A 21,166-nucleotide genomic window follows, 5' to 3' on the forward strand; every position below is an offset into this window, starting at 1 on the left:
AATTTGCTAACCAAGCTGGCTCTTACCTGTGTTCAGTTTGCTCCCCTGATGTCAGCTACAGAGCAGGAAAGAGGAAAAACCACACATATGATTTTCAGGCCGCTGGAGGAAGAGGAAGTGAATGCCTTCCCTGTGAGGGAGAATGAATGAAACTGGGACCCTCTGCAATTTAGCTAAGAGGTGAGTAATGCATAGAGAGGAAAAAGAAAAAGAGAGAGAGAGAGAGAGCTGAAGGTCCAATGTATAAAATAATGACAATAATAACGGGCCTGCTGGAGGCTCATATATTTCTAGCCTTATATAAAATGGGATTAAAACGTAACAAATTTAGACTGGCTACAAGAAATGCTTTTGTGTGAAATGTATAATTAACCTGTAGCCAACGGTTTAGTAAAATCCAACTCCTCCCATCCTCCAAAAAAAAAAAAAAAAAAGCTATTTATAGCAGCCAAACCAGCAACATTGACAAGTATTGTATTACAAAGACTCCCCTGCTTCCAGGCAAAAACTGATCACCAGCTGGGGTCAGGAAGAAAATTTTCCCTTTGGTGTAGTATTTCACGGCTCTGTTATCTAATATTGAACAACTCTCCCGGGCTGAGTAGCATTTGCACCTCCATTCACGGCACCTGGCTCTGGGATCCAGGATGGAATATTGAAATAGGCTATTGTTTTAATCCCCGGATGGCAACACCTGTATGCCTGTATTTAGGCAACACCTTGTGTTTCCAAAAAGTAAACACAATGAATATAATCAAAATTGTTCCTAACACTACTGTTTTTATATCAACAATCTATAAATACATGGAAGAACTCAATATATGTGAGAAATAAACAGAAGGCATGCCTACATTGAGGTAATTCAAAAGATGGCTCTATAATTTACCAGCTTGAATTTCAATTGTTGCATTTTTAGGTATGAAACATTACGAAAAAAGAGATACTATTCATCAAAGTGATTGTCCTGTGCACTTGTATACCTTATATAATTTATTTTTTTCGGGGCTTTTTACTTCAAAGAAATCACCAGCTAATGACATTTCAGACTTTAGAAATTTTTTCTGATAGCACATCGGAATTCCCCCAGGGACAGAATTGTGAATAAGTGGATTTTTTTAAAGATCATTAACAGATATTACAAACCAATTCAAACTGAGCATTTTCTTTGCAAATTACCTTTAACTTTTAAAGCCATTGGAAAAAAGAAAAAGACAGTGAGTGATTTAATTTACTTAACCTGTCTACAAATTGCAGCTTTGTGCTCCATCGGCGATTGCATTTTCAACCAAAAAAGAAAAAAAGAAAAAGAAAAAACGTCCCTAACTATCTCTAATAGGGATATTTTTCTAAATTATCACACCCAATGAGTGATATTTCAAAAGAAAGTAATGTTTATTTTTTTTTTCATTTAGCAAGTTGCCCTGGAATTGAGAATGTTTATTCTATTGATATGTTTAAAGTAAAAACACAGCCCTACACTGTCTCTATCTGTTGCTTAATTAAAACTCTCCAGCAATTAGCAGGTTTATCATCTCCAGAGCAAATGGATGGTGGAGCTTTGGTGGTGGATTGTGAGAGGAGGGGAGTGCTCTTTTATTTAATGATCAAACCATAGTTTCTGGGCTAAAGAGCTAATATTTGGGGTGAGAAGCACCTTTATTCCTCGCATACATCAGGCCTGATTCTTACTGGCATCAACACCCCGTTGTGTATGTTTTCCATTCAAAGAGTTCCCATGGACTTCAAAGGGAGTTGCCTGCAAGGATGGGATATGTGGGAGTCCTGACAGGCCCCAGAACAGGCCCAGAGCTGGAAGAAACCATGCCAAGAGTACCTCACATTGGAGCCCCCCCAAACCATGTCACAAAATTAAAGGGTATCCCCTGCCTATGCCATCCCACAGCGCACATGGGAAACGTCCTCAGGTTTGCCAAGCACTGCTCTGACTCTGCAGGCTACTAACTTATACATATTTGATCAGTAGAGCTCCATTTATAAGAAAGTATGTTAATAAGAATATTCTTTGAGAATGGTGTCCAGCGCAGACTTTAAAAGGGTCGTTGTTTGAGGTACCAGAGGTTTCCTTTTTCCCCTTTTAAAGTGCAAAGTCAACTTATTATACACCAAACAAAAGAACTGCACATCCCTTTGGATGTCCCATCAACAACAAATGGGTAGGAGTCTATTCTGAAGAATGTTCTATTTTTGGAGTGATTAATTAAATCATTAAGAGTAAAGGGGCAGAGAAACTAATATTTCTTGAGTGTTTCTTATGTGCCAGGTATTTTAATTCCTCTCTTTTAATCCTCACAAATATATTATGAGGTAGATGATATTATCCCCCATTTAAAAGGTGATAAAAATGGGCTTTAGTGAGATCATGAAAATTGTCCACTCCAAAGTCCTGTGACGGCAAGTGAAAAGCATGTGGAACCCAGCCCTCCCCATATCCAAATCCCATGTTTGTCTCTTTACATTACACTAACTCCTCATTGTCTGCTGATTTCAAATGCCAAGTTCATGTCTTAGGGCAACCGCCATTTTTCTAAATGGCTAGAAGTCACAGACTGTGGGTTCTTTCCATTCAAGCTCAGACAAGAGATACTGTATTCCAAATGCTGAAGATTAAGTTGCAAAAGTATTGTTTTGCTTCAAAGAATTACCAGTGGACTCCTGCCAGGAAACATAGAATGGAAGGTAGTTGAAGATCTACACTAGCTATTCTGAATGTCACACGTGTCCCCAAATGCTGACACACCTAAATGAATCTCACATGATAAGGGGTGATCCTAGTGATCACAGTAGACTCCCTTGGAAACAAGTCCAAGGAGGAGACTGGGCCAGGACTTCAGGATACCAGAGGACCAAGATGCTCATCAGTAGACAGTTGGCATATCCAGAATCATTCCAGTCACAAACATTTAAGTGTAGGGATGGGGGAGACAGCCAGAACTTCCATTGATCTTTTTGGTCCCTCCCCAACCTCAGGACTTCAGAGTCCTAATGAAGTTTAGGATGTGGACACCCAGTGGGCACAGAGTGTGGTTAGGGAGATGGAGTCTCCTGTCCACCTGATGAGCAGGCACCAACCAAGGACTTAACTGTGTGGAAGTGGTAAGGGGAGTGGGGATGGTCTATCAGAGCCACCCTAAGCTCCTTCCCGCTCACCACAGACTCCTCCAGCAAAGGCCTCTGAGGCCACTGCTAGGAGCCCAAGTAATTCTGAATGTGGCCACCGTTTGCCTCAGGCTCACAGAAAGCTCACCAGAACACAGGCACATGTTCCAGAGACCTTGCCAAGTCTTTTCCATTCTCCCAGGCTCTGCATCCTTACTTTCAAAGTGGAGACTATATGAATACCTGCTCAGCCTAGCATGTCTGGTGACGACAAAGGGGACAGATTGGTTCGTGAAAGCACTTCATGAGGTCCAGGCAGTGGGAGGGCATCTCAGGCTGCGTCCCTCTAGCTGCAGGCACGTGGCTACACACCAGACCCTGTTCTCCCCACTGTAGCTTGGTCTTGCAGTGAAAACAAATCTAAATGGAAGTGACTTTTTATATAATAGAAATCGAAACCAAAGTTTAAAAATAAAATAAAATGGAATGTTTCTGAGCATGCAACATCCATCTACTGTATTTGTTTTTTGCTCATTCAGCGCATTTGTAGTAGGCGCTGAGTGGAGGCAGAGGCGCTCCATCGTTGGATTTCTGAGCACACTACCTACCCTTTGCATTTGGGAGAAGGTCAAACTCCTGAACGGGAAGCCAGCCTCTCACACCCTACCCTTACCCAGCAGCCCAGCTCATGGCTCTGCAGGCGAACAGGACACGCGCCAGGCCCACCTCCTGGGTCTCCTTCATCCCGCTATTCACTGTCAGCCCCTCTGCTTCATCCTTGACTTGCCTGAAATATCCTCTGCTCAGAAAGACCTGCCAGAGAGCGCCTCCGGTCCAAAGCGGTCCTAGCCCTGATCTTCACCCTCATGCCTAGTGGGTTTCCTGTGGAGCCGTCACTGCCACGTGTGGCGATGCTCTGTTGGTCCGGGATCTCCTGTACCATCTGTCTCCCCAGCTCAACTGTGACCTTCAGAAGGGCAGAGGCCACCTCAGCCTTATTTCTACACTTCAAGCCCCGGCACAGTGTCTGGCCCATGAGGGACACAGGAAACAGGGTTTTGCCTCAAAGCAGCTCACCTAATATAAAGCAACACAAAACCCCACACAGCCAGGGCTTTGTTTCACCTGCTGCAATGGCAGCCCTTGAACTGAAGGAGAAGAAAGGTTTTTCCCTCCTCCACCAAGCTCATTTTTTTTTTTTTTTTTTTTTTTTTATTGAGACAGAGTCTCACTCTGTCACCCCGGTTGGAGTGCAGTGGCATCATCTTGGCTCACTGCAACCTCTGCCTCCTGGGTTCAAATGATTCTCCTGCCTCAGCCTCCAAAGGAGCTGGGATTATAGGCACAAACCGCCACGCCCAGCTGATTTTTGTATTTTCAGATTTTGTATTTTAGCAAACTCCTGACCTCAGGTGATCCATCTGCCTCAGCCTTCCAAAGTGCTGGGATTACAGGCGCGAGCCACCGCACCTGGTCCCAAGCTCAAATTCTTTCCCCTGCAATTGATTTGTGCCTCCTCCCTGCAAGGTGGCCACCCTCACCTGATCTGGCAGGAAGACCTCTGTTTGCTCCCAGCCCACAGAAATGTCCCACCTGTTGGTCAGGGTCCTTCCTGCCAAGGAGGCACAGCTTCCCTTATTACCTAAGTGTCCTCTTATCTAAGTGTAAGATGGTGATAAGCCTGGTGCCCTGAGAGGCACAGGTGTGACTGTCAGATGGTCCCTAGGACTCCCCTGCCAGAGTTAGCCTGGGTTCCAGTGACGGCCCAGAAATTTAGCTCCCATTGCCTCGTGAATTCCCCACGCTGTGTGCTGCAGAGTGGATGACGGCAAGCAACACTCACAGCATAGTTTACATTCCTTTAATTTTTCTTTATTTTCAAACTAGAGAAGTACTATGTACCTACCATAACAAGCAAAACAATACTTAAAAAGGTGAATAAAAGCAAATATAATTATTTCTTCCTATCCCACTTCATTATCACTATCTCAAGAATACCAAGGGCATGTGTGTATATGCCTGTATCCATGTATAATATATAAAGAATAAGCCAGGCACGGTGGCTCATGCCTGTAATCCCAGCACTTTGGGAGGCCAAGGCTGGCGGATCACCTGAGGTCAGGAGTTTGAGACCAGCCTGGCCAATGTGGTGAAGCCCCGTCTCTAGTAAAAATATAAAAATTAGCCAGGCGTGGTGGTACACGTGCCTGTAATCCCAGCTACTCGGGAGGCTGAGGAGGAAAATCGCGTGAATCTGGGCGGCAGAGGTTGCAGTGAGCCAAGATCATGCCCTTGCACTCCAGCCTGGGCAACAGAGCGAGACTCCATCTCAAAAAACAAATAAATAAATAATAAAATACATATCTAATATATAGCATATATATTATATACTCTACACATATCTTATGTATCATTTTACATAAGTGGGATCATACACAAGCTGGGGGAATTTTAGTGCCGTATTTTGTCTTTATTTAATTATCTATTTTGTGTGCCTTTTGCAGGTGTGATTCCTCCAGGGACTCGTTGGAAAGCGTGGACGTCCTGTGGCCATGGGACAACACCTGTCTTCGGTGGCACTGTTTCCCTATTTGTTCTTGAACACGCCTGCTGCCTTGGTTACACTGGCCTACTGGTGAGTCTTCAGAGAAGTCGCACTGCAGTTTTTTTCTTTTCTCCGTTGGTGGTTTTGGGACATTTGAGATGTCTCCTACTCCCACTCACTCTCTTTTATTTTCTGCAGTTCCTCTGGCCAGTCTTGTTCCTTGCTCTTTCTAACTGGCTCTCATTTCCAGCCGCCAGACCCTGCATTGCTTCTGACCTTGTCTATTTCCAGAGACCTTCCCAAAGTCACAGATCTCTTGACAAAAGGCCCCTTTCCCTTTCTGTACATGTGCCTCTCCCTATCCCTCCTCCAACAAATCTTACGCAAGCCTTCACCCAGTACTCAGCTCATTTGTCAGTAGAGACCATTCTTCCTGACCCTTCCTCTACCAGGTCACACATTTGATCAATACATTTGTGTATTGCTTTGTAGATTTCAAATACATTCAAATAAATTGCTTCAACAAATTCTTACAACAGCCCTATGAAACAGAAAGGGGTAAGTCTATTGCCTCTCCAAATATATAGGTCTTAAAGAACATTAACTGACAATTTGCAAAGAAGACATTAAAATGACCAGACTTTTTAAAAACTCAGTTTCACTATTAGTAAAAGAAATATAAAGTATAAGAACACTGATATACTTTTGCTTATGAAATTAGCAAATATTTAAAAGGATGATAATACTGTTTGGCAAAGGAGGATAGTGGTGGTACACTAGATTTTTGCAAATAGGAGTGAAAATTGGTGGCCCCTCTTTGATTAATACCTTGCCAACACATATTAAATTAGAAAACCATGGAGCCAGGCAATTCCTCTTATAGAAATGTATCCCAAGGAAATAAACAAAGCTACGTAGAACATTTTTGCTACAAGTATAATTTCATACGCAACTGATTAAGTTGAAGTCCAGTCATGCAATGAAATGCTCTAAAACATGTTTTAATGATAATGTGGAAGAATATATAATATCATGCAAAGCATTTTGATATAATGAATAAAAACATTATACAATGACACACACGGTCAAGCTATATGATAGATATATATATGGATATCGATATCATTCACTCCAAAATGGCAAGGAAGGTTATCTCTAAGAGATGGTGTTGTGGGTGATTTTTATCTTCTAAATTTTGTTTTTCTCTACTTTCTAAGTTATTTTCAATAATCACATATGCTTTTGTAAAAAGAAAAACAAGAAAATTATAACATTAAAAAATGATTCTTGTTTAAATGGAACCAGTTCTACATTTGGTTCTTTAATCCACTCACTCATTCATTCGACAAATATTTTTTAACTCCTACTATACACAAAGCACTCTGCTAGATGAAAGGGGTATAGTAATTAAAAATTTTTTAATGTTTTAAAAAAGAACTAGCGTCTACCCTGGAGAAGGGGTTCTTGGTAACTGGGAGAAAGCCAGTGGAGCTCATTAGGCATTACTCTTCCCTAAATCCAAGAAATGGCCTCAGAGGATGTCACTGCATCCAGTCATGCTTAACTGAGACTTGGCATTGGAACTGGACCTGAAAAAGTGGTTTCTGAGAGAGGGTTGGGAGTGCAAAATGGAAAGAATACATGAGAACGAGAATCACCCTCACTCTGAGTGCTCCCAGCTACTGCGTCTCCTGGCAGCTTGAGACAAATGGTTGGAGTGGCCTGGCAGTGGTAGAAATGGCCCCATGGGTTGCATAACTTCAGATGTTAATCAGAAGGCCCAAAATGATTCTTATTTTAGGTAAGTGACTAGCAAAAATTCAACAAAATTCTACTAAAGTGTCCCTCTGAGTCTGCATTTTGAATAAGCATTCAGCCTCCTACTGTTATTAGTTGGCACTCCCCTTTAACTGGTAGGATTGGAACCTCCCACACACGTCAATCAATTTTCCCAGCAAGGAAGCCACCCCCACGAAGTGTGGCACTTGGCACAGTCTGCAAGAAGTCCTTACAGCCTCTGGGGTACCATTTTGTTACCCCATAGGATCGTTGTCATATTCCAAATTAACTCAAGTCATCTGCTTTGAGTTGTTTTTCCCATAAATGGTGAAAAATTTTGTTGATTCTTTCCGAAAAGGCCATTTGTGACCAGTGGCCATTTGGAGACCTGACTGGGGCTTGGAGGGGGACCACGATGAATGAAGCAGCCCTCTTGGGGACTGAACCCATGACCTCATTAGCACAAGGTTCTCATCAACAGAGCCACCAGGCACATACCTCATTTAAGACACTGAGGCAGTAATTTGCTAAATGTTAATTCTTAGATTAACTACAGATGAGTAGAGTTCCTAGGGGGAAAAAATGAGAAAGATTTGTTCATTCTTGAAAGGAAATTTAGGTCATCAGTTTTGGATCCCTTTGGTTAGTTTTATGGTATAGTTCCAGAATCCTAAGATGATGTCCATCAGGGTCTATGCCCCATGATTTTTTAAAAATCGATATCTTGGTCAGGAGACTTTCAAAGAAAATGCAAATCGTGTCACTTCTGCACTCGCAAAACACCACACAATGCTTTTCGATAGACACCTCTACAGCTTCTATTTCTCATGCACAACACAGGTGGCAAAATAAAGAAATGAGATTCATATCTGAGTCAGAGATGGTCCTCCCAGAGCAGGAAGGGCTGGACCCCATTACCACCACCACCGCTCAAAATCCTAAGTCCTGTGGATGCAAGATCCCCCTCCATGGAGAAGGGGAGCCCTGACCTCCAGACCTTTCTCAAGGCATGCAGGAACCCAACCCACTCGCCTTCTTACCTTATCCCCCAGCCAGTCCCTGAGGAGCCAGTTTTACAAACAGCAAATATGGTTTGGAACAAAGTTTTGACACTGACTTGGTATCTTGTGCTCATATTACGTTTCTATGAATATTCCACCGACTTTTCAACTCCAAAGAAAAGTTTCCGCTCCAAGGCTACATTTAACATTCAGACTATTTCAACTTCAGTTGCTCCCACCCCAACAGCGATCTTTGAAACTGATATGGCCCTGAAAGCAGCCAGAATAGCTTTGTAAAAATGTTAATAATAATGGGCTAGGTTCCCAGTCTTTGTAATCTTGTGGAAGAACCTCTGTGAGAAAGCACCCTGGGAATTGAATTGAGTGTGTGCCCACGCTAGCTTTTCCATGGAAAGCCTGCTTGAAATGCATGGTTGTTTTGCAGGAGCATTTCTACCAAAGTGGAGCAGAATGGGAATGTAGCCTTGCATTGGTCACCTTTCATCCCAGGAGCTTTAAGACCACAATGAAATACCCAGGCTGCTGCCTGTTGAGGGAGAGGTCCCCTACATTTGGCGGCAAGACCCAGCCATGCCATGTCAGGAGTATACCATTCTGCCACTGTTGGTTAGGGGCCTGTGGGAAAGCTAGGTATCCTCTCTGAGTTGTCAGTTTCCTCACCTGCAAAATGATGGTAATTGTAGTTACTACAAAATAGGGTTGCTGTCTCCACCCAAAATAATGGACATAAAATCCTTTAGCTTATTGCCTGGAACATAGCACTTAGTAAGCACTCATTAAAACTTAACTATTTCTGTTGCCACTATCTGCCTCCTGAGAAAAACATAGCCATCTCAGTGTAATGGGTTGCATTCCAAATATCCCTTCCTTTATAAATCCAAAATGAAAATTAAATTGGTACTACAGTTGTGCATCCACGAAGAAGTTCCTAACCGTAAGCTGAACACAAACAAGCTTTAATAGCATGCGCTGATCACAGTAGCTAAGAGGGAGCAACCTAAAATGAAAATAGCCAGCTAGCCCTGATTTCTAAATAATTCTTAACATTCTTAGAATGTGTTCTTATGAAACGCATTGTAAAATGGCACAAGGAACTTTCCAAACTCGCATGACCAAAATATATGATCTTAAAATCACAAAGCTCTACAACACAACAATTTTTTAGCCAACCTACATTCACAGGAATTTCAAATTCTGAATGGGTTAAAAAAAAAAAAAATCTCCACTAATTCAAATAATCAAACCAAGTACATTTTTATCTAAAATTACAATCTGAGGCAACTCCATCTTATAATCAAGAAACACTCACAGCATTTAGTAAGCTACGATGTTGAACTTCTATTCAAGTTGAAGTTGACAGTTAGGAGCAAAACAAATAGAAATTAAACTTCTGAATTGTTATCTATCTTGTAGTTACGGGCTCAATTACTACTTTAATCTCCAGCAGGGACAGCTATTAGTTCAATAAAATAAATATTTTTAATTTCCTTTATGCATTTCCTCAAACCATGCCAATGCACTTATCTATGGCTCACTTAAAGAGTTTGATTAAGCAGCCTCCGCTTACTTAAAAGACAATGTTTGATTTCCCTATGAAATGAAGAAATGGACGTGGGTGCTCGTTGTTCTAATGCACTGAGCCCTTAATCACTTCCAGTTTTGATTCATCAGAAAAGTTGTACTCTTGAGGGTTTGGGGGACTTTTTTGGTCACTAAATATTGTCTTTCATTTTGGGATATTTATTGCTTGCCAGAAAATGATACTGTATTTTCCCCTAATGATGAAGGATGAAAGATGGAGCAAATTCCATTTGGTGATTATTGAACCACAGAGAAGTAAACTGATTCAGAAAACAAATCCCCAAAAGAAAAATAAATGTATTATGTGAGGTAGGAGCATGGGATTCTTGGCAAATATTCAATTGGAGCCAGGATTGGTAATTTAATAGCATCCTTGTCTTATTAATATTTGAAGGGGGAAGGGTAAAGCTCTTGGGCTTTTAGCCATGGGCCAGAATCTCCCTATTCTTCACCTCTCCACTGCTACCTGAGCCTGCATGGATGTTAAAGATGCAAATGCCTGGGAGCCTTGCTAAGAGTTGTTAAAACTGCATAGGCCATAAGCAGGGGTCCAAGATGGCATCGCTCCTTACATAAGCCACAGGAAATAACACAGCCTTAACGTCTACAGCTCAATGGGCAACGCGAATAACCTCCAAGCCCACTCTGAACACTGTTTCCAGAGGCCTGGAGCATCAGACCCAAATCGGAGCAGACAGGTGAGTTCATAAAGTGACATCTGCCAAAGATGATTCTGCCAAATCACGCCAATTTGGTAAATGCATCATTCTACTTTCAGCTGGTCCTTCTAGTTTCCCCTTGCTGATTGGCAGAGTTTGGCAGGAAAAAAAAATAAAAATAAAAATGAAGCCCTTCCTTTGGAAATCCTGGCCACATCTTTGCACTACAAAGGGTCATCCCCAAGTGGTATAGATAGGAAAGGGGTTAGAAGTCAGCACTGTAGTAACACACAGCCGCTTTCTAGGACTGCATGTTATGAAGTGTAGCATTTTTGACCTTTGGTTCTCTTTCAAGTTTAAAGGAGGAGAGAAGGATATTGAAAAACAAAAAAGAGGCTGGGCACAGTGGCTCACACCTGTAATCCCAGCACTTTGGGAGGCCGAGGTGGGCAGATTATGAGGTCAGGAGTTCTAGACCAGCCTGTCCAATATGGTGAAACCCCGTCTCTACTAAAAATACAAAAAAAAAAAAAATTAGCCGGGTGTGGTAGCATGTGCCTGTGGTCCCAGCTACTCAGGAGGCTGAGGCAGAAGAATCACTTGAACCAGGGAAGTGGAGGTTGCAGTGAGCTGAGATCATATCACTGCACTCCAGCCTTGGCAACAGAACAAGACTCCGTCTCAAAAAAAAAAAAAAAAAAAAAAATGAAAAAGACAAAGAAAGAGAAAGACAAATTTAGTCCAAACCCAGTCCCCGAGACGGCTCTGAATTGCCAATTTTCTGCCATAAACCTTTTTAATTCTTGGATTATGAAATGTGTAGAAAAAACAAATTTAATTGCCAACAATCTTACCCAATTTTATGGTCCCCATTGGCGTCTGAAAAGAAACATTATATGGGTCACACAAGTGTATGATAGATGGTGGTATTAGTGGTGATGGTGATGGTGGCAGTAGTGGGGTTAACAATGACACAGGTGATATGCTGGTAGTGGTGGTGGTGGTGGTGGTGGTGGTGGTGGTGGTGGTGGTGATGGTGGTGATGGTGCTGGTGATGGTGGTCGTGGTGATGGTGGTGGTGACAGTGATGATAGTGGTGATAATGGTAGTGGTGATGATGGTGATGATGGTGATGGTGGTGATGGTGGTGGTGATGGTGGTGTGGTGATGGTGATGGTGGTGGCGATGGTGATGATGGTGGTCATGGTGGTGATGGGGGTAGTGGTGATGGTGGTGGTGGTGGTGACGGTGGTGGTGGTGATGGTGGTACTGGTAATGGGTGGTGGTGGTGATGGTGTTGGTGGTGGTGGTGATAGTAGTAGTAGTGATGGTGGTGGTGCTGGTGATGGTGGTGGTGACAGTGATGATGATAGTGGTGATAATGGTATGGTGATGATAGTGGTTGTGATGGGGATAATGGTGGTGATGGCAGTCATGGTGGTGATGGTCATGATGGTGACAGTGGTGATGGTGGTGGTGGTGAAGGTGGTCGTGATGGTGGTGGTGGTGAAGGTGGTGGTGATGGTGGTGGTGGTGATGGTGATGGTGGTGGTGGTGGTGGTGGTGGTGGCGATGGCAGTCATGGTGGTGATGGTCATGATGGTGACAGTGGTGATGGTGGTGGTGGTGAAGGTGGTGGTGATGGTGGTGGTGGTGAAGGTGGTGGTGATGGTGGTGGTGGTGGTGGTGATGGTGGTGGTGGTGGCGATGGCAGTCATGGTGGTGATGGTCATGATGGTGACAGTGGTGGCGATGGTGGTGGTGGTGATGGTGATGGTGGTGGTGGTGAAGGTGGTGGTGATGGTGGTGGTGGTGGTGGTGATGGCAATGGTGGTGATGGTGGTAGTGGTGATGATGATGATGGTGGTGGTGATGGCAGTCGTGGTGATGGTCATCATGGTGACAGTGGTGGCGATGGTGGTGATGGTGGTGGTGGTGGTGACACTGATGATAATAGTGGTGGTAATGGTAGTGGTGATGTTGGTGGTGGTGATGGGGATAATGGCGGTGATGGCAGTCATGGTGGTGATGATTGTGATGGTGACAGTGGTGGTGATGGTGAAGGTGGTGATGATGTTGATGGTGGTGGTGATGTTGGTAATGATGGTGATGGTAATGGCGATTGCACTCAAATCCCAAAATATGAATTAAAGACTTTAACTGGTATGTTAGACACTTGAGAAATCTACTCCACCTATCTTCTCTGAGTCTTAATTCCTATCCCTCAAATGTTGATTAATATGATTACAATGATGTTGTTCTTTGATTAAAACTTGAAAGCACATTGGAAAGAAAGAAAAAGAAGTGAAGTTAAAACAGCTGCTTGAGGGATGTATTTCTCTCCATGGGTGAGTTTTTAATTCTTTATTATTATTTTCATCACAGTCCTTGTCACTGAAAGGATTTCAAAGTATCGATAGTCCTTGAGGCTGCTGTATTATAAAATTCCAAGGATGTAGGAATTTCAGTTCATGGAGGCTATTGTGAAGCTAGATGACAACACTTTTTTCTACCAATGTAGAAACGTCTGGGGCAGAGAATTTCACACTAGCAGCATTAATTATCATAAACACAGAGAAACCCCTTCCCTGTGCAGTTATGTCTGAAAGATGGTGGGACACAGAACAGTTTCCCAATGCTTTGCAGTTAGGCCTGGTCATGTGACTTTCTTTGACCAATATAATGTGAGTAGCAGGGACAGGTGTCACTGCTGGACAGAGGCTTTAGGAGCCAGTGTGAACCTCATCATGTTGCCTTCCTCCTGTTATGGTGAATATGGAAGCAGGTGGAGAGGGGGCCTCTATCACCCTAGTTTTCTAAGTGTCTATGACAGGTAAACCCCCTTCCAACCCATAGTGGACATGCAGCAAGAGCAAAAAATAAACTCTTGTTGTTTTAAGCCACTGCAATTTTGGTGGTTCTTTTCTACCACATCATAACCTACCCTATCCTAATAGATACAGATGGCAAAGAGCCAAAACAAGGAAGTTAGAAGTCACCTGTGGTCACTTTGGGGAAAAAGGAATCTACATATCTCCCGTAATAAACCAAATCCTCAAGGCTTCCTGTTATCCAATCACGAATTCCAAGACATTTAATCATTCTCCAGTGAAGATCAAAAAGCGTTTCTGGACAAAAAGTGCCTAGGAAAAAGGTATTCCATGACCTGCAAGGAACTGAAAGTCACTCACCCACACAAGGTCTGCAAGAATTTGGAGATCTCTTTTGGCCGAGTTCTATTTCAGACAATAAACCACCTTCTTACCATTATCCAGGCAGACAGGCATAGATCTCCTTATCATTTGCAGAACTGTTCATTTCAAAATTGCACTGCTGAAGGGATAAGCCTCCTTAAAGAACTCTACTTTTAAGAAAACCAAATCTCATAAAAGTTAGTACATTTCCACATTCGAAGTGGGGCAGCAAATGTGAAAAGCCCATCTGTGCCCACCCTCCCCTCCACCCCACAAACTCTACCACCACCCAGAGCTGGAGCTGGGCATGAAAAATCTAACACATGCAAAGTACAGAGGCTCTTTGAAAATTGGGCCCAGGGTGTCTTATATGTGAGTTGCAGCCTTACAGAGTCTTGCCAAAAACAACAAAGAGGAAAGAAAAGGAAAGGTTTTCTTTTCTCCGGACTTGGGAATGAAACATAAAACTCTTCTTTTCTGCAAGGCCGAATGGCTCCAATTTTCCACACTCAGGATGAGCTCTTACTGGCCATTACCTTCATAATATCCTAGTGGTTTTTCAGTGGGCATTTCTTTCCTCCCAAATGAATCGCGTGGCAGCAGTGGCCCAAAGAGATGCCCCAGCTCCCTACTGAGAAGCCTGTGGTCCTCACACATCCCCCGGGTTGTTGTGAAGACAAAATGAAATGGATGATATGAGTGTGCTTTCAGGTATTCAAAGTGTTACGTTAATGGTATTATTTCTACCATTCCTAGCTTCTGCTGCATCTACCATGTCTATTGGGTCTAACTTATACAGTTTTAGGTTTTTCTGGGGTCTCTACCCAGGTAAGAACATAGAGGATTAACAGTCACTGGCTCTAACTGCAAAATTCCGCAAAACCCTATGAGGTGAGCACTAGTGAGTCCAGGAATGCAGAGAGGTGCAGAGAATTAAGTGGTTTACCCAGGGGGACACAAACAGTGGTAAGTGGAGAGCCCCTGTTTGATCACTGTCTGAGTGCCCAGAGACACAGACGGTGCCAACACACACATGATGCCAACCTCCCGTCTAAGCAGTCTTGCTGCTCCCAGACAAGTCTGCTCCAAAAAGAGTGACTGTGAAGGTGCCACCTATTTGGTTGCTGAGAATGTACTAAGCTCCCAGGTTCAGTTGGGGAGGCAGGACTCTCAACCTAGATTTTCTTAGATGTGACCAAATCCTACCTTACAAAGAAAGAGCAAAACAAGCAAGTAAGGAAGAACAGAGACCTCTGCTTAGGAAGACAAGGCAAGACTGAGCAACTGGGGAAAAGAAATTCAGGAGCAACTCCAATTAGTAAGATAACGAAAACTGTATAAAAAATGTGTTGTTCATCAACATTGGTTTGAAATTTCCAGTAGCTTTATATAGAAATCTCTATAGGAAAAGCACAATGTACGATAGCTACAGAAGCAAAGAGAATAGGGAGACACTAGGGCAACATGGACAAAGGATAATCAGTAGATGCTTAAGAAATAGGGAGAAGTGGACCGGGCGCGGTGGCTCACGCCTGTAATCCTAGCACTTTGGGAGACCGAGGCAGGCGGATCACGAGGTCAGGAGTTCAAGACCAGCCTGGACAACATGGTGAAACCCTGTCTCTACTAAAAAAATAAAAATAAAAATAAAATAATAATAATAATAAAATTAGCTGGGCATGGGGCACGTGCCTTTAATCCCAGCTACTCTGTAGGCTAAGGCAGGATAATTGCTTAAACCTGGGAAGCAGAGGTTTCAGTGAGCCAAGATCGTGCCACTGCACTCTAGCCTGGGCGACAGAGCAAGACTCCGACTCGAAAAAAAAAATCAAGAAATATGGAGAAGGAAAGGGAATGTGAGGTCGAGAAGAAATTCCAGCAGTATCACTGGAAGGAAGGGAACCAAAGAGTGAAGCAAAGAAGAAAAAGCATGGAAATGGGAGATTAGTTTTAAATGCAAAGAGGGAAAAAGGACAAAACAGAAGAAAATCCAAGGAGCAAAGAGCAATAAACCAAAACTGAAAGACTGGAAGGAGTCAACATTATTTCTGCAAAAAGTAAATAAATACTATCTCCTTAGAAAACAAGTTGAAATTGGCATCAGAGGCACCAGAAGAACCATCAAGGACCAGCTCATCTGACTCAGGTTACGAATGCTGATAAATATATTAGCTACTTAAAAAAAAGTGTAACCAAAATAAAAGAAAGGAAAGCCTTTCATTATTCAAAACACATGTAGGCTTCTAAAAAATATTTTTGTTGTAAGCCTCCAGATTTTTACTGAAGACTTTTTCTCCATTTATTTTCCTACTTTATATTCCAAGAAAAGTTACATATTCATCTCAAATAATTACAAAAGATGTTCTGTGACATCTTTGCAAATGGCCTCACAAGAAATTCTTCATTTCGGGGGCTACATCCATATTCCTTTACAGCAATCTTTGATTTTGATCTATCTACTCGAACGATCCAATTCATTTTTTAAAATTTAGAACTACTTAATTCGTTTACTGAGTTAACTGGTTCACCAACTTAACTGGAATTTATAGCTGAATATATCATTCATTTCAGTCCAAATGGGCCAGCCATTTAAGCATACAGACACATAATGTGCTTTCTTCAATATTAATTAATTTGCACTGCTTCCTCACAGCGGATTATTGGCAAAATGGCTTTTCTTAAGATCTGGATCTACAATATGAACATTCATTATTGCACTCACCAACCCATAAATTCCCAAAGTTAGAGGGATAATTTTGTAGCTCATGTATTTTCTTATGGAGAATTATACCTTTAAGAGAACATTTCCTGATCTCCTTCAGTAATTATTTCCATCAGCAAAATCTTCCTATTGACAATATGATGAAAACAGGAAATTTGAGAACTTCTATAGTATTCTTAGAACAACTAGTGAAAAAAAAAAAGGAATTGTTCCTACAATTTAAAATGATAACATTTTCCAGCCCCAAACAAAAATACAGCTTACTGAAACTGTGTTGGCTCATTTTTGTAATGCTGCGGTCATATTTTCTAAATAGCATCTGTAGAAGAATCGTTTAGAGTTCTGGTCTCACAGATTTTGCTAGAGAGGAGAAAGGTGACAGAACATTTAATTTTTTTTTTTCATTCAGACAGGATGTTTCATATTTACTTCATAGTTAGCAAAACTGCCCTGGAATTCACATAAATAATGAATTAATGAAATAACTGTGAAAGTTCATGAGACATAAAAAAGTATTCTCTGGGCATATCCCAAAGTAGAAATCTGAGTTTAAGGCTCTCAATTCTCACCTATGCAAATACATAACCTCTCCAAGGTAAAGTTCCCAGTTCTCAATCATAATATTCAACCAAAAAAAATTATCACGATACACAAATGGTATTTCCAAGTTAAAATAATTTAGTGCAGCAGGAAATGCCAGGGCCCTAGCAAAGGGACTTGGAAAATTTGAATAAGGTGCGTGGCGAAAGAGTGTGTCTGAGATCTTCTTTTGTTTGTTTATTTCTATAATTTCTATATCACCTTCCATTTCATGGGATGTCTTATGATCTCCAGCTGTGGCACAGCAACACTGAGTCACTGTGAAAGTAACAATAGTTTTGACTTATAAAGCAGTTTTTTCTAAGGAGCTTTTGATAAACTTATTTCATTTCTTCTCCCAAAGTCTTTATGCTACTGAAGTCCAGTGGTACTACCCTTGTATACATGCATGTGGATAAAGAGATATATTGTTGACTGATAGGGTCATGGTTAAACCTAAGCCAGCTAACATTATTGATGGCACGCCATTCCACTTTATTGTGGATGCTTTATCAATGATATGCTCAAAAAGCTTCTCAACCCAAGAATATTCCTAGGTAGAAAGCCGGAGTGTAGTTTACACAGCAACAGAAGAGCTGCACTCGTGTTGACTGCCAAACAGGAGAAACTCTGCTGGGGTGGCTGGAGAGAAACAAAGAGCCACAGGACCTAGAGCTCTCACGGGACAGGTCATTTCACATCTCTCCTAATGGAGACAAAATGGCATCAAAAGTCAGCATTCTTTTACTGCCTCTCCTACCAAAGATGAAAATACAGTATCATTACCCAAATTTACTCTGAACTTTTCCACCTCCTCAGGTTGAGTCAATGTATCTTTTCATCAAGGTCAATAATGTAAGAGGCAGATTGGTAACTGAACTGCTTAAGGAAAAATTCAGGGCAGGATGTATTTCTGGTTTTGACAAGGCTTTGGATCATTAGAAATATGGTCCTTCAGGGGAAAAAAAGGTACACATTGGCCGGGTGCAGTGGCTCCCGCCTGTAATCCCAGCGCTTTGGGAGGCTGAGGTGGGTGGATCACAAGGTCAAGAGATTGAGGCAATCCTGGCCAACACGGTGAAACCCCGCCTCTATTAAAAATACAAAAATTAGCTGTGCGTGGTGGCGGTCACCTGTAGTCCCAGGAGGCTGAGGCAAGAGAATCACTTGAACCTGGGAGGCGTAGGATACAGTCAGCCAAGATAGCGCCACTGCACTCCAGCCTGGTGAGAGAGAGACTCCATCTCAAAAAAAAAAAAAGAAAAAGAAAAAGAAAAAGGTATGTATAAGCTCCGGGGTTTTTTTTGTTTGGTTTGGTTTGGTGTTTTTGTGACAGTCTCACTCTGTCACCCAGTCTGGAGTACAGTGGCACGATCTCATCTCACTGCAACCTCCGTCTCCCAGGTTCAAGTGATTCTCCTGCCTCAGCCTCCTGAGTAGCTGGGACTACAGGCGCGTGCCACCACACCCAGCTACTTTTTGTATTTTTAGTAGAGACCAGGTTTCACTATGTTGGCCAGGCTGGTCTCGAACTCCTGACCTCAGGTGATCCACTCGCCTTGGCCTCCCAAAGTGCTGGGATTACAGGCATGAGCCACCACATCCAGCCTCATATTAGCTCTTTATTCTCTTTCCTTCCTCACTGAAATTTGGTTTGTGGTACTCCAATCCTTAATCTTTTTTTTATCATTTCAATTGGTCATGAAAAGTCTTGTCAAGCATTAGAAATACGAATTGGTAATAAATAAATAGATTAATAATTTAAAAAAACTCAGCATCCCCAGGCTCCCAAGGTTCATCAGTATAAATTATAATGTATGTGATTTAAGTTGGACTTCATAGAAAGTTCACGACTGCAAACATCTTAGCCCTATGGAACCCTTTCAGACCATTCTTTCTGAAAAATAGTCTCTCTGGGGATTTGAACTCAAAACGGCACCACCCCTTGTTATACTGAAAGAGTTTTGATAAATCTGCAATATAATTAGATATCTGGGGAAAGGGAAAAGGAAAGAAAGGTGGGGTGAGAGCCTACCTCTGAAGTTAGAATTGAGTTTGTAGCATGCATGTGAAGTTAGTGCATATGCACAACTACCACACAGACATGAAGGACTGTAAGGGTGAGAATCTTTTCAATTAATATCTCTCAAGTGAAGAATTTTTGCACAATAGATCATCTCAGCATTGGAGGTTGGCTCTATATGGCACCCTAATAACTAAGGTGAAAAACTTACAGAGCCTTAGAGATGTTGGAGCTACACCATGTCAAATATATGACAATGTAGAAGTATCTCATAGCCTGAGGCCTGCAGGACCCACCAGAGCAATATTCTACTTGTTAAAGGTGGGTGCCTCCTGGCTGGCCACATTGCCAAAGCCTGTTGAGGTGCTGACACTCCCAGCAGGATAACTAGAGATTCCCTGGACACCTTTGCTATTCTTCATTTGCCCCTCTGAGGAATTCTCTCTAACCTCTGGGGTTGAACTATCAAGCTGAACCTTTTGGAATGTTTCATAAGCCTGTCATCTGTGCTCAGCAGTAGAGCCTCCGAATTCAAAACAGGACTGTTTCCTGGCTCAGAACTTCAGCTCCAAATTCCTCAGGCTCAGAACTGATGGGAAAACAGATCTTCAGCATTCTTCTGATTTAGAAATCATTCAGATAAGAAATTGACAGATAAGAAATTGACAAGGAGGTACAAAATCCTTAATTTACATAGCTGTCTCGCTTTTTTCTTCTCCATAGTAAAGAACAGAGCGTCCTTAACCTTGATTTTCTCACTTCTCTCAGTTTAAAGCACAGCCCATAACATTAATTAAAGTGTGTGTGAGCTGGAGGGTAGAAGTTACATTTCATATGCCGTAACACATGGCATTCTAGAAGAGCTGTATGATTTTTAGGTGTGCTTTTTTTCTCAACTTGATACATATGTAGTCCTATAACTATTCGGCATAACCTCTCCCATACTCCACCCAGGACCTCCACAATAACAATTCTAAGATAAACGCAGTCCCAAAGAACAAACGCTGAAGGCACTGGTGGCTTAAGGATTTAGGTAGATGAAGGTAAATTTCTGACTCAGAGCTCCGGAATGCTAAAGCTGGGAATCGCACTGAGATTATCAGTTTTTAATACTGGTAATCTACAGAAGTTCAGAGATGAGGCTTACAGAAGGTAGGTGGCTTAGGTACTTCAGGGTGAAACAACACATCAGGAGTAACCCCAGGTATTTCTTGTAACTCCAAGTTTGAGGGCCATAAACCACTTTGAGATACTGATGTAAGTTAGGTATTTTCTAGGAGAAAAAAAAAGTCCATACACATATACATGCAATGCTAGCGTATAAACTCAGGGGGCTCGCAGAACCCTGATGCCCATCCTTGAATGTTTAAGAGGTCTCTGGTCTCCAGGGTAAGAACTCTTGCGGCTGAAAAAGCAGCTTTTCTAAATATGAAGTGTTACTTTTAATCCCTTTGGAAACTTACCACCTTCAGCATATAAACTTAGATTTAATGAAGTAATCTATAAAATTCAAAGGAAAAGCAATTCCCACAACTCAAATAGATGATTTAATCCCTAATCAATATTTCCATATTTTTAACATGTGTCAACGAAAAAAATGTGCAAGAGAAATTTAAACCTACATGTATTTTATCACCAATTTCACATATGGACATGGAATATCTTTTCTCCTAATATGGAGATGGCTCAGCAGTATTTAAATGATTCCTTATTCCAAGTCATATAAATATGCACCAGATGTATCTTTTGTAAATGTTATGTTTTTCAACTTCTCAGCATTTGCAAGCAGTTGAAAGCTATGTCAAGCATGCTTTAATGGGGCATAAAAGTGTATTGTATTCAAAGAGATGGCACAGCTCTGTAATAGGTGAAAATACAAATGTTGTCAATGGATACATTTTCATTTTATTGATTTACACTGCATAATGGAATGCCCTGTATTCTT

General features: G+C 41.9%; 1 long non-coding RNA gene across 3 annotated transcripts in view; it reads right to left on the reverse strand.

The window, feature by feature from the left end:
• The window catches only part of LOC106993104 (uncharacterized), a 46,208-nt gene that overhangs the window by 5,104 nt on the left and 19,938 nt on the right, over positions 1 to 21,166 (reverse strand). For 2 of the 3 annotated variants that reach the window (XR_001439262.3, XR_001439263.3), the window contains exon 2: positions 27 to 173. This is a non-coding gene — a long non-coding RNA (uncharacterized LOC106993104). The remainder of the gene's footprint in view (positions 1 to 26; positions 174 to 21,166) is intronic. The other variant, XR_001439264.3, reaches the window with a different exon arrangement.

Source organism: Macaca mulatta, chromosome 13 (assembly GCF_049350105.2).
Source record: "Macaca mulatta isolate MMU2019108-1 chromosome 13, T2T-MMU8v2.0, whole genome shotgun sequence".
Classification (NCBI taxonomy): Eukaryota; Metazoa; Chordata; class Mammalia; order Primates; family Cercopithecidae; genus Macaca; species Macaca mulatta.